General features: G+C 44.4%; 1 long non-coding RNA gene across 1 annotated transcript; it reads left to right on the top strand.

Moving 5' to 3' along the window:
* Positions 1-3,126: 3,126 nt before the first annotated feature.
* On the top strand, positions 3,127-5,809 carry LOC130586115 (uncharacterized). The gene is made up of 3 exons (XR_008966671.1): positions 3,127-3,626; positions 4,625-4,712; positions 5,445-5,809. It is a non-coding gene; the product is annotated as an uncharacterized LOC130586115 (long non-coding RNA).
* Positions 5,810-11,289: the final 5,480 nt, after the last annotated feature.

Genomic DNA, 11,289 nt, shown 5'->3' with positions numbered 1-11,289 from the left:
TCCCTGTGGTAATGGCGGCTCAGGTGACAGGGAAGGAGACGGGGTGGCTCCCCTTGTGAAACTCGGGGGCAGCAGCCGATCTCWGTGCCGCTCCGGCTGGCGAGCTGGACTGTAGCAGGAACCACCCAGCAGCCGGTTGGAACAGCAGAGGTCAGCAGATCCCTGTGGCAAACAAAGTGTAGTCAAAACCCCAAGGCCCTGTCAGGAGCAGCMGGGCGGATGCGGGGTGTCAAGTTGAAAGTGTAGCAAAACCTGTGAATCAGCAGCAGAAAACAGCAGGGTTGTGCAGCAGCAGAGGAATCCCGCAATCAGCCAGGAGGTGCTGTCTGGAGAGGGGAGGGAGTCCTGGGTTCCCCCTGAGGCACCCAAGCACATGATGAAGGCTCTTCCCAGTGAGGTCARGTGTTGAGAAACTCCCAGTTCAATGTCTGCTCTTAGGAACACAGGCTCACCCATGGTAAGGAGAAGGAGTGAAGGACAAAACTCCACAGTGGTAGTGAATCCTCTGGGTAGCAGCAGTTTGGCAGCAGAACCACAACTATCTGCCTTCTGATGCCAAGAGTGWGAGAGAAGGCTGARCCCAGCCCCTGACCCCAGCCAAGTCTGAGTATCTCTGCACTTCACAAGAGAAACACTCCCCAGCCAAGAGACTGCAGCCAACYGCACCCCTTCCCATCTCCTCCCCATCTTGGCCACATCTTTTCTCTGAAGCATCACCRTTCTCATCTCTTAGGCAATAAATGGGAGAAAAATTCTCTGAGGAAGACAAAAGAAAACAAGGAAAAATCCTAACCTYCAACTGGTGTGCTGGGTTTATTGATAGGTGGCAGTGTTCTGAGTGGTGGTAGTGAGTTTTTATTGGTGGGAATCAACAGTCTTAGGTCAGAAAGAAGTCATCTTGGTTCAAAAGTATGCAGCAAGTAAGTAGAGGAGGTGGCTAAGAGGTGCATATTGTAATTWGTTAGAACTGACATGACACACAGGGTTTACACATGCTGTTTTGTGGCGCTATATTTGCTATAGCCCAAAAATACTCGTTTTGTTGTTTTGTTAATTTTCTAGAAACRTTCTGTGCTTTGGAATTGACTTTAGAGTGACCTGCATCTTCAGAAGGATAGGTTTTTGCTGTTAGTTCTTTTGAATCAAAATTCTTGATACATGGGYAATTAATTATGAAATATCCCACTGCAGCTGTGAAAAAGGATTAAACTGTTCTTGTCCTTAACAGGCTGGGGAAGTAACTGGGGAGTCTAGACTGACAGGCAGAAGTTTCATTAGCAGCACTCAAGTATATAATATTGCACTACTGTTTTTTCATTTGGTATTTGTTCCTCAAAACCTCTTGTTTGAGGCTTCCAGAAGGTAACCTAGGAGCATTTATGYATTAATACTGGTAGTCAGTGAAGGGAGAACTTGAACTTCAGCACAGTGGAAACAGYCATTTGGGTGTATCACCTAAACATCGATTCTGCCAGCTGTATGTTAGGACTATATGGTCAATATGCATATGAATATAAATCTTTTGATCAAATGCTACATATTATTATGACAATTCTTTCTTCATCGTGATGCAGAGTGATGTTTTTTGTTCTGTGTTAAGAGCAGCTCATATTTATGACAGCCTAATCTTTGTGACAGTTTAGCGAAAAATAAGTGAAAGCAGCGGCTCACCCCCGTAGTTATTTTAATAGAGATAGCAAATGTAACAAATAGAAGTAGCAAAATAACAAAATAGGAATTTATAGTTGTTTGTATTCACAGGTTTTGTGGCATGTACACAAAGGCAAAATAATTTTCTGTGAATTCTGAAAGTTCCTCCTGCAGATGAAAGGGATCTTTTCCTTGTTGACTCTGTTCCATGTCTCATAATGAGAATTTGTGAAGAAATAGTCAGTAAATAACTCTATAAAGTGTCCTGCAATATTGGAGGGCTTTGTTTGCAGCAACACCACTCTTTGGGCTGCCTGCAGTGAATCTTGTCCAGTCTTAGAAAAACCCTTGTGAAAAGAGGTTTGGTTTAAGCCATACCATGCTGTGAACTAATAACAAAGCTGGTCCTTGGCATGGCTGTGAGGAAAATGGAGAAGGAAGGAGGGGAGAGGAGGTGTGAGGAGGTGTGTGGAGGTGGTAGCTGCTGAATTCCCTGAAGTCTTCCAGATGTACTGGCTCGAAGGAGGACCCTTCACTGGGAGTCTGCACCCTGGCTTCTGCTCAAGAGCCTCCTTCCTCGGCCTCCGTGGCATGATCCAGTTGCTTTTGGGTGATGTGCAAACATCATAATTGTTGGGAGAAGCCAAGGGAAGTTCAGGCARGAGGAGTGGGAGTTGCTTCATGGTGGAGTGTCTAGAAGAGAAGAGCAGAAGTGGTGTGGAAAGGATGGAGGAGAAGRGGGAACAGTCTCTGTGGTATCTTTGCCATTAAGACACTGAAGAATGGCATGGTGCTTCCCATTTAGGTGACTGTGTTAGGACATAATTCACCTGGCTGTTTGTATGGGTTTTTCATTTATATCAGTGGAAGATCCCCAGTAGATCTGAATATTCCTAAAAGAACCCTGAGTCAAATTCAGATATTGAGCCATTGAATTTGACATCCTTATCGGAGTGTTACGCATGGATTCATCCTGTCCCATAGTCCTTAGGAGAAATCTGTCACTGGTTTATACTGGAGTAACATCAATTTCTTGSTTACTAAAGGCAGATCTCAGAAGGAGAGTTCTGGAATCTGTGTGGCATGTGAGCTTCAGAGGAGGAAGAGGCAGCTACTTACAACTGTACCTTAGTTGACTGCTTCTGGAATTAGTTGTATTCCAGAGTCATTTGCACTGAATGTGTTAGAAATGCTCTCATTAGTGATTTTGTGGAGAGCTATGACACCATGTTGCTATAAGCCATAATTATTAGTATGTTTTTATTTGTAWATGTGTTGCTCTTTTGCATTAGCTAGTTCTGAAGCTTTCTGAAATAAAAATGAAGCTTTGTTACTTTATTAACAAAGTATTTTCTACCAAGCGAATAAGGAGCAGAAGCAGACAGACTTACTGTTCCATGGAAATTAGAATTGCCTTGTAAATTGATGGTATTGTTGGGCAGAAAAAAAAAAAAAGAGCATAGCTTAGATAACAAAGTTTTGATTGCTTGTTGCCATTACCCCAGGTGCATACCTTGTCCTGAATGACCTCGCATTTACATGTCTGGGCTTTGAAATGTTGGGGGGTGTTAATGTTTCTTTTTAATTTTTATTTGTTTATTTAACATTTAAACCAGGGAAAGATATTATTTAAAATTTTCACCATGCATACTTGACTGGGTGAAGAAATGAACATGTTCCTCTTTTTGAGATTCACTCTCACTGTGTGTCTTTGCTGCTGGGTTTCAGTTAATTATGTGGTCAGCACTCCCAATCCTGATGGCATGGGGGAGTTCTCCAGCATCGAGGCAGAGCTGTCAGAGAGGACATGGGGTGGTGAGCTATGGCTGGTCTCCTTAATGCAGGTTGCCTGCCCATTGCCTGCTCCCTCCTTCCAGGTGCAGTGTGCTGGTCATGACAGCAACAGCTCACATGACTTGATAGGCACTTTGGGAATGACCCTGGCAGAGAGGCAGACAGCTGGTGCCTGCTCTCTGGTGAGCTTCCTCAGCCCCTGCTAACTTAATCCAGAATTCAGGCTTTCAACCCCTCTCTTTAATATTGCCTTCAGACATATACTTTTAATTTTTGCCTCCAAACGTGTATATTTCTGTCTGTGTTTTTATATTACTAAACCACCATTTGGAAAGAATAAAAACCGGTGTGGGAATTACATTTCTTGGTTTTATTCAGGTTCTGTTACTGATCCTATTTCTAAAAATAYCCTTGAGCCTGTTATCTGCTGACCCTGCTACTTCTCCCAGCAGTTCAGCTTGCTTTGGCCTCTGCTGTGTCATGTGAAAATAAAAGTGTTTATTGATGCTGTAGCAGATGAGTCCAGAGGCAAAACTTGTCTGAGATAATGTTTGTGCTGGAGCTGGTTACCCTCCTGAGCACTCTGGTCCCCTTGTCAGCTGGTGGAGAGCAGCAGTCCTTCCAAGGGGCACTTGTCTTCGTCATCCAGTCTAGAATAAGTTGAGTCACATGCTGGTGGTGCTGGTTTTGTTTTGTTGCCTGCAGTGAAAACTGACATCTCATTCTCCTGGAGATGTCCCACCTGGTTTGAGGCAGATATATTCATGTACAGGACGTATCCCACGACTACTTGAGTTGCCAGCCAGCATGACTGGTCGTAATCCAAAAGTTGGTGGAAAGTTCTTGGCTTTTTTCCTAGCTGATGTGTATTCAGAAGCAGTGCAAATGAATCCAAGCAGGGAAGCACTGCCAACTGGGAACCTGTGGCCTAGGCTTTTTCAGCCTACCCACCCCAAGGTTTTTGCCTCCTCTGCCCAGTGCTGGTGGCAAAAACACCCTGTTTAGCTTGTCAGATAGCAGCCAAAGTAGTTGCAGGCCTTTTAAAATTAAATTTCTWAATTCTGCTGAGTATTTTGGTAACTCGGAAGTTGTGGGATCTGTGACTGTGTGTTTCAAAAATTTGTTCTTCTGTAAAAGCAGATGTTCTGGAACTTGCTTCTTCTGTTCTTGCTTTTTGTAGGTGGAATTCGAATGCATTCATTCTGAGAAAAAAACAAAAGAAGAGGAATTACAATAATTCTGGCATTATTCGGATAAAATCCTGCAAGGTAGGAAGATTTTCGTTGGATTTTTTCATTTTTATTTTCTGATTGCAGTGAAATGAGTAGGTGTAACACTRTTCCTCTAGATGGAGACAGAATATTCATTTCTGGACTGTGTGATGGGAGGCTGCCAGATTACGGTGAGTTGTTCCCCACTGCTTGTATTGGTAAATGACAGGATAAAAGCAGTGAGGTTTARTACTTTTATTGTGTTTACTACTTTCATTGTCAGTATGAGTGACTGCAAATGCAGAATGAGTCTGCAGTGATGAAGTCTGCAAAACCCAAATGATAGTGTATTTTTACTTTTTGTGATCAAATAGCACTTTAATGGAGCTAGGGCTTCTTAAACTACTTTTGAGAAATTTGTTCAGTCTGTCAATGGAAAGGATTGCTACTGCTTGGAAATACCTGTACCTAGGTGGGAAAAGGGGTTCAGGCTTGTGTGCCCCTGTGTAGGGCTTGTTGTRTGCCTGGGAGGAAGAGAACTGTGTGGACTAGAGCTAACCTCCTGTTTGTGGGTATAGTTAGTTCTTCTCATTTGCTTGTGCTGATGTATCAGTGACTTGCTACCATCATGTTGCCTGATTGGGTGGGTATAGACTTCACTGCCTCCAGTGGAGATCCCAGGTCACCAGATTCTCTTCACTACATCAGCCCAGATGGCTCCTAAAACTGTAGCAAGCAACTTTGTTCTCTGTGACATTTCTGATTTTTTTCTCTCCATTCTCTTTTCAGGCTCCCCAGGAAGCACTTTCCCAGAGGGTTCTGGCTGAAGTGCCTAAGCAGCTGGTGTCATACTATAAATGGCAGGGGTGACCCCCTGTGGAACTGCCAGAAGTCAAGGCGATGCAGATTCGGGCTGGCCCTGGCCACCTCCAGCACTGGGATGAAAAGAGCTTCCTGCAGCCATGCTCTCCCTTGTGCACTGTGGCTGCTCAGTGCCTAGAGATTGTGCCACTCATACTACTTCTTTCACTTGCTTGGACACTGAGTCTTTGATCTTTCCCATTTTTATTGGAAGAAATGTAAATACAGGAAAACCCCAAGTGCTGAAAGTTTTTGTCACAGAAAAATTCACCTTGCAACAATGACACATGACACACCACACGTTGTTGCTTGACACAGCCCATCTGCTACTTGCTATAGGATGGGTGCTGCACTGAGCTGCTTCACAGCACTGCTCCAGTGCAGAGCCTGGTGGAGGAAGTATTGCACCCATGTTGTTTGATGTAATGACACTTTCCATACGCTCCTTGGTAGGTGTCTTTCTTCTRTCAAGCTGCCTTTGAAATGGGGACCCTTCTGTTTTGGATGTGACCAAAGACTGGTGGTTGGATACCTGAGCTAGTTCCTGTTGTGCCTTCATAAAGTGCCAGTATATTTTTTTTTACATTTCAGTGATTATACCTTTCTATGTTGTTTTGAATCACGGTTTTCTATTGGCAATATTTCTTTGATGAATTCCTGTTTGGAGCCATTGTTATAGTTTAAGAACACTGYACTTTGCTTCTTTATGAGGGATAAATGAGGATAAATCATTAAATAATGGAATTGGGGGTGGGATTAATGAGTCACATTAATGTGATTTAAAAATCCAGCAATTGGAAACACTGAAATTAAGCTTTTTTGAGTGAATTCTTTGTATCACACAAGTTACAAAATGAAGAAGTAACTRACTGTAGAACTCCAAGGAGGTGCTTCCTGATCCTCAGTAGTGGTGAAGTGTTACATGGTCTGGCCACTGTAAAAAAGCTGCGTGATAGCAAAGCACAAATGTTTTGAAGGAGATGCTTCATTTCCAAGAAGAAATAAATAAACTTGGGCTTGTCATTGCACTACAAGTGTCATCACTTTCAGTTACATAAATAAAGTTCTACTTTGACTTAGATAACATATCTGGACTCTTTCCCTTCCTCCGTTGTTTTCCAGCAGTGTGGATGGTGGTGTTTCAGTATCTGAATGAACCTAGGTTCAGTGTGATCCAAAGAAATCACAGCCAGTTGTCCATCATTGTTTATTTTGTTCCCCTTTAATCACTAAGACTGTTGAATCCCACAGCCCTTTCCTGCAAAGATGAGATGTTCTTTTACTGTGAAATTATTAAAGAATTTATTGTACCAGAAAAACCACAAAGTAGTGAGAATACATTGGCAGACTGCATCTGTGATCCAGGCCCTGAAACTGGTTAAGTTACAAAGTTGCGTGAAGGCAGAACCTGGGGTTGAACTCAGTCTTAACTAGACTAATTGTTCTGGGTGGACTCTGCCCCCAAAATGCCACTATGTAGCTTGTGCTTGAAGGACTGTGGGGCCAGGACCCCTTCTGAGCCGAGATGGATCTGTTCTAGTTCTTGGTTCAAGACTACTTTAACCATGATACATTTTCTCAGGTTACATAAACAGGAAAAAAGGCTTCCTCGAGAGAAAGCTGGACTTTCTGACATCTAGCCAGCAGCACCCCATTTTCCTGCATTTCTTGCACTTTGTAAGTCTTGCACTTCAAGACTYAGTCTTGAAGGAAATCAAGCAACCTCTCTTCTTGAGGGCTGTCTAAACAGAAATGTGTTACAGGTGTGAAAGAAGGAGAGAAACTGCCAAGTCATCTCTGAGAAATTTCTCTGTGGTTGAATACACCCTTCACTTGTGTTTTTACCTCTTACAGCCTGTAGACAGAACTCCTTCTCTGTTGTATGCATACAAAAAACCTAAGACTGTATTTTGAAGCCTATTTGCCCCTCCTTTTTAAACTTCTGCCAGCTCATGCAAAATGGAGCGAATCCTCTGTGTCTGCTCTATCAAGACTGGAGTCACTGTTCTGCAGCTAGCTGGAGCAGGACTCATTGATGGGCAAAGAGAGCTTTCCTGTTTTGGGGAGGCAGAGGCCAAGGAGTGTTACAGGCAGGTCTGAGAAAGTTCTTCCCCCTCTGGGAGCAGATCAGAATTGGAAAGAGATGCTCTTTATCCACAGGTAAGAGGCTGAAATGTGAGTAAGAAAAGAGACACAAATCCTGTGGTTGTCACTTGGGAACAAAAGCTACATGGGTGTGGACCCAGAAGAAAAGCCATGGGAAGCTAAGTTTGGAAGCTACTGACCTGGGTTGGCAGAATTTGGCCTGTTTTCTGTCATTTTTTACTCTGCAGGACACCTGGTTTTAGCTAAAATGCAGGCAGCTGCTGGGTGCTTTAATAGAAGGTGGGCAGGTCTGTTTGCTGCCACATGCAGCCTTGGGTGTAGCTGGAATGGAGACTGATGACATGCCTGTCGAGGTGGAGGTCAGGGCAATGCGTGGTGTATGCTCTCTCTGTCCCCCAATCCCTGGCTTAATTTATCTTCACAGTGAGCACAGGGAACAGCCTGGAAGTCTTTTTACCCTGCCAAGACTGAACAAACACCTTTGTCCTTGTGATCCCCAAAGGTATTTCAGCCTCAGGGCTTTGAAAAAAACAGAAACTTGCATGTGGGAACCCAGTGGGGAGGATTCCTCTTGCTTCCTGGACAGCTGGCAGTAAATATTGGTGACGTTTCATGCCAGGCTATGCCCCACTACCCAACAAGAGTGGGAGGTAATGACTGGATAACTGGTTGGGTTGATGGCCCTCCTTGAGGTTTGAAACACACAGGACTGTTTTGCTAAAAATGAGGCATTGTTTCCATGTGGATGCAGTGATGAGAATACTCCAGGTGTTTGAGGAAGAAACACCAACTCCACAGGGAGGTGCTGTCATTTGASCAGGTTTGAACAAGTACTGCATCCACTCAGCAGCAGCATACTTTGGTGGTCTGGATGTTTCATTAAACTACCTATGTTGTATTCCTCGCTCCACTCTACCCATAACGAGGTGTGGGGTCAGCACACTGAGCTTTCTGTACTGTTCTAAACTGATGGGCTCACTTGGGTTCACAAAAGTGGTACCAAATACTGGCAAGTCTGCTGTATTTTGTTGCTGCATGGTTGTGCTTGTTTGAAAGTAAAAAAAGAGGGAGAAATTACCCCCACTCCACAACTTAAGAGACATTACAGGTCAGAGTTAGAATTTATTAGAGAGACTTCGATAAATACAGTGACACAGATAAAACTGGTTTTAACCCACAAAGACTGAATCCAACCTGGCACCTTGTTGGTCTGGGTCATGGTTGCAGTCCTGTCARAGTTCTGGTCCTCCTCCAAATCTGCCATGTGGTGGTGCCTGAAGWCCGCAAGACCAAAGATTATATATACTCAGGTTTGTTAGGAAAATTAATTCACAATGTCAGAAGTTTATGTCCAAAAGGAAGATAGAGTCCCATAGCTTTATTTATGAATAAAGGGAGGGGCCATGGGGAATTTCCCATAGGGTCTCTCAAACTGCTGGAGAGCTGCAGCCTCCTTTTAATCCTAATTTCCCGGGTGCATTTCCTTCTCTCTTTCTCCATTGGCTGAGGTACTTGAGAGGTACAGACTTCCTGAATCGCACAATACAGACCTCCTCCTAATATGCACACACACCCCTACTACCCACCACCCTTTTCTTTTTCTCTAGGCCCAAGAACTTAGCATAGCCTTTGGTGAGCAACAATCTGTTGAATGGTGGAATTCCTCTGGAATTTATGGTTTCTCCTATTGCTTTTTTCACCAATCAGTATCTGGCTTTATCTACAAGCAGGCCCGCTGTTTGTAAAGACACATCCCTCTCATTCCTTTAAGGTTCAGGTAGGAATGCTCGCTACCTCTCTCAAGGTGGGGAGTTTCACAGTTCATGAGGTAACAATGTGTGTCATGGGCTATGTGGAGAGTCCTTGCACCTGCCCATTCTGCAGTCCTATTGAGTTCCTTATGACCCATTAGCAGAGATGACCACTCAGTGTGGTCTGGGTGTGACCGTGCTGGTGCTTCTCCGGAGGGAGTAACCACAGCTGAGTCATTGRTGTAAAGAAAAATAAACACTGCCCTGCCTTCGAAGGGTTTGCCTCTCCTTCCTTATCTAACATCCAGCTCATAGCCTGAGGGGTCGGGTGTGCACTGTGCAGCTACTGCAAACCATCCATCATTAACAGTTCAGAAATATAGATGAGGGTAGAATACTCCTGTAGCTAGGACAGTGGTGAAGCTGCATTCTCCCACCATAGCGTATTTCCACCACCCCTAGCTCTGCTTTCCAGGTGCTCCAGGAAGTGCTTGTGCAAGAGGGGAATAAAAAGAGTATCTGCAAGGCTTGCTTTGAAGCAACTGGCATTRCACAGGTATGATTCACTCATTAGTGTTTGTGGAGCTGAATAARCCATCCTAGTCTGCTGCAAGGCACCTTGTACAGCGTGTGTGGATGCAAGTGTTTGGTGCTGAGAGGGAGAACYGGRCTCCCAGGAGAAAGAAMYGCTGTCCAAAATCTGCTCAACTCATGATTATATGATTGCYTTAATCTGGCCAGAATTTGTGTGTTGGAAGAGCTCTGGCATCTCTTACCAGCTCTCATGTAGATGGGATCAGCTGAATTAGGCTGGGAGGATGCAGCAGGGAGCACAGCTGTGGTTCCTGGCACCAGCCATGTGTTCCAGTCTCCCTCCTCCCCTCCTTGTGAGGTTGCCAGCACCCTGTGGAGCAGCTGAAGCTCCTGCCTCACTGCCTGTGGATTTGGATGATTGTCCCTGGCCTGCAGAGAACTGGCAACTGGGCTGCAGCCCCTGTCCCAAAGTACTCTGGCATCCTACCTCCATTGCATAGCCCCTTAGGCCCCTGCTCAGGAGGCTCCTGAGTACGCGCTGTTTCCTCATGTCAGGAGAACCCAATCCCCACAATCTGAGGGTTGTGGTGAGCTGCCCTTTCCCACCTTCCTTCTGTTTTGGAGGGTTTTAGCCACAGTGTTGGACATGATACAAAATTTAATTCTTTGTTTTTATGTCACTTTAGACAGTTTTGTTTGTCTTTGCCTTGGGGGAAGGGAATTGATGTTTCTTTCCRGGGTATTGTTCCACCAGGTAAGGCCTGATGAACTTGCCATGTCAACAGACAGGGAGTAGCACAGAAGAGACACAAAAGGTAATGACCACTAAAGAACATCAACTCCAAATATCACCTCTGGCATGGCTGAGACACCTGGTCTGGGAAAAGATATAAAAATGAGGACCTAATTAGCATCGAACATGAAGAAATTGATATCCAATAGGAAACCAAATACTAAGAACTTGGGACCAGTGAACATTAAAACAATGAATTTCTATGGGTATTGACTGTACAAAGTTTGAGAAAAATATAGTAAAATCCACATGTCATGGAATTATTTTCTCTGTACACCCGGACTATGTGTGGATGAAATTATTTCTGTTGCACATCCTGCCAGCACAACATCCTGGCCAGAAAAAAGTAATGCCTTGATTCTCTAACACTAAAAAACGTTGGAGAGTTTTTGTTTTTCCCAGAGTTTCAGTGACAACAGGACCTGTGATTTTGTGCTGGGAGAGGCACAGGGCTGGGGTGGCTGAAAGCAGAGCTAGGCTCTGTCTTTGCAGCTGGTGTCTCTCAGTTCTCAATTCAGCAGCTCCTGTYCCCCCAAGCATCAGCTGAGGCGTGGCCGTGTGATGGGTTCATTCTGCCATGGCTGCAGTG

Source organism: Malurus melanocephalus, unplaced genomic scaffold (assembly GCF_030028575.1).
Source record: "Malurus melanocephalus ecotype Western Australia unplaced genomic scaffold, MMel_1.1 scaffold_1065, whole genome shotgun sequence".
Classification (NCBI taxonomy): Eukaryota; Metazoa; Chordata; class Aves; order Passeriformes; family Maluridae; genus Malurus; species Malurus melanocephalus.
The sequence above is the reverse complement of the archived record's forward strand: the minus strand, read 5'-3'. Positions and strand labels throughout refer to the sequence as shown.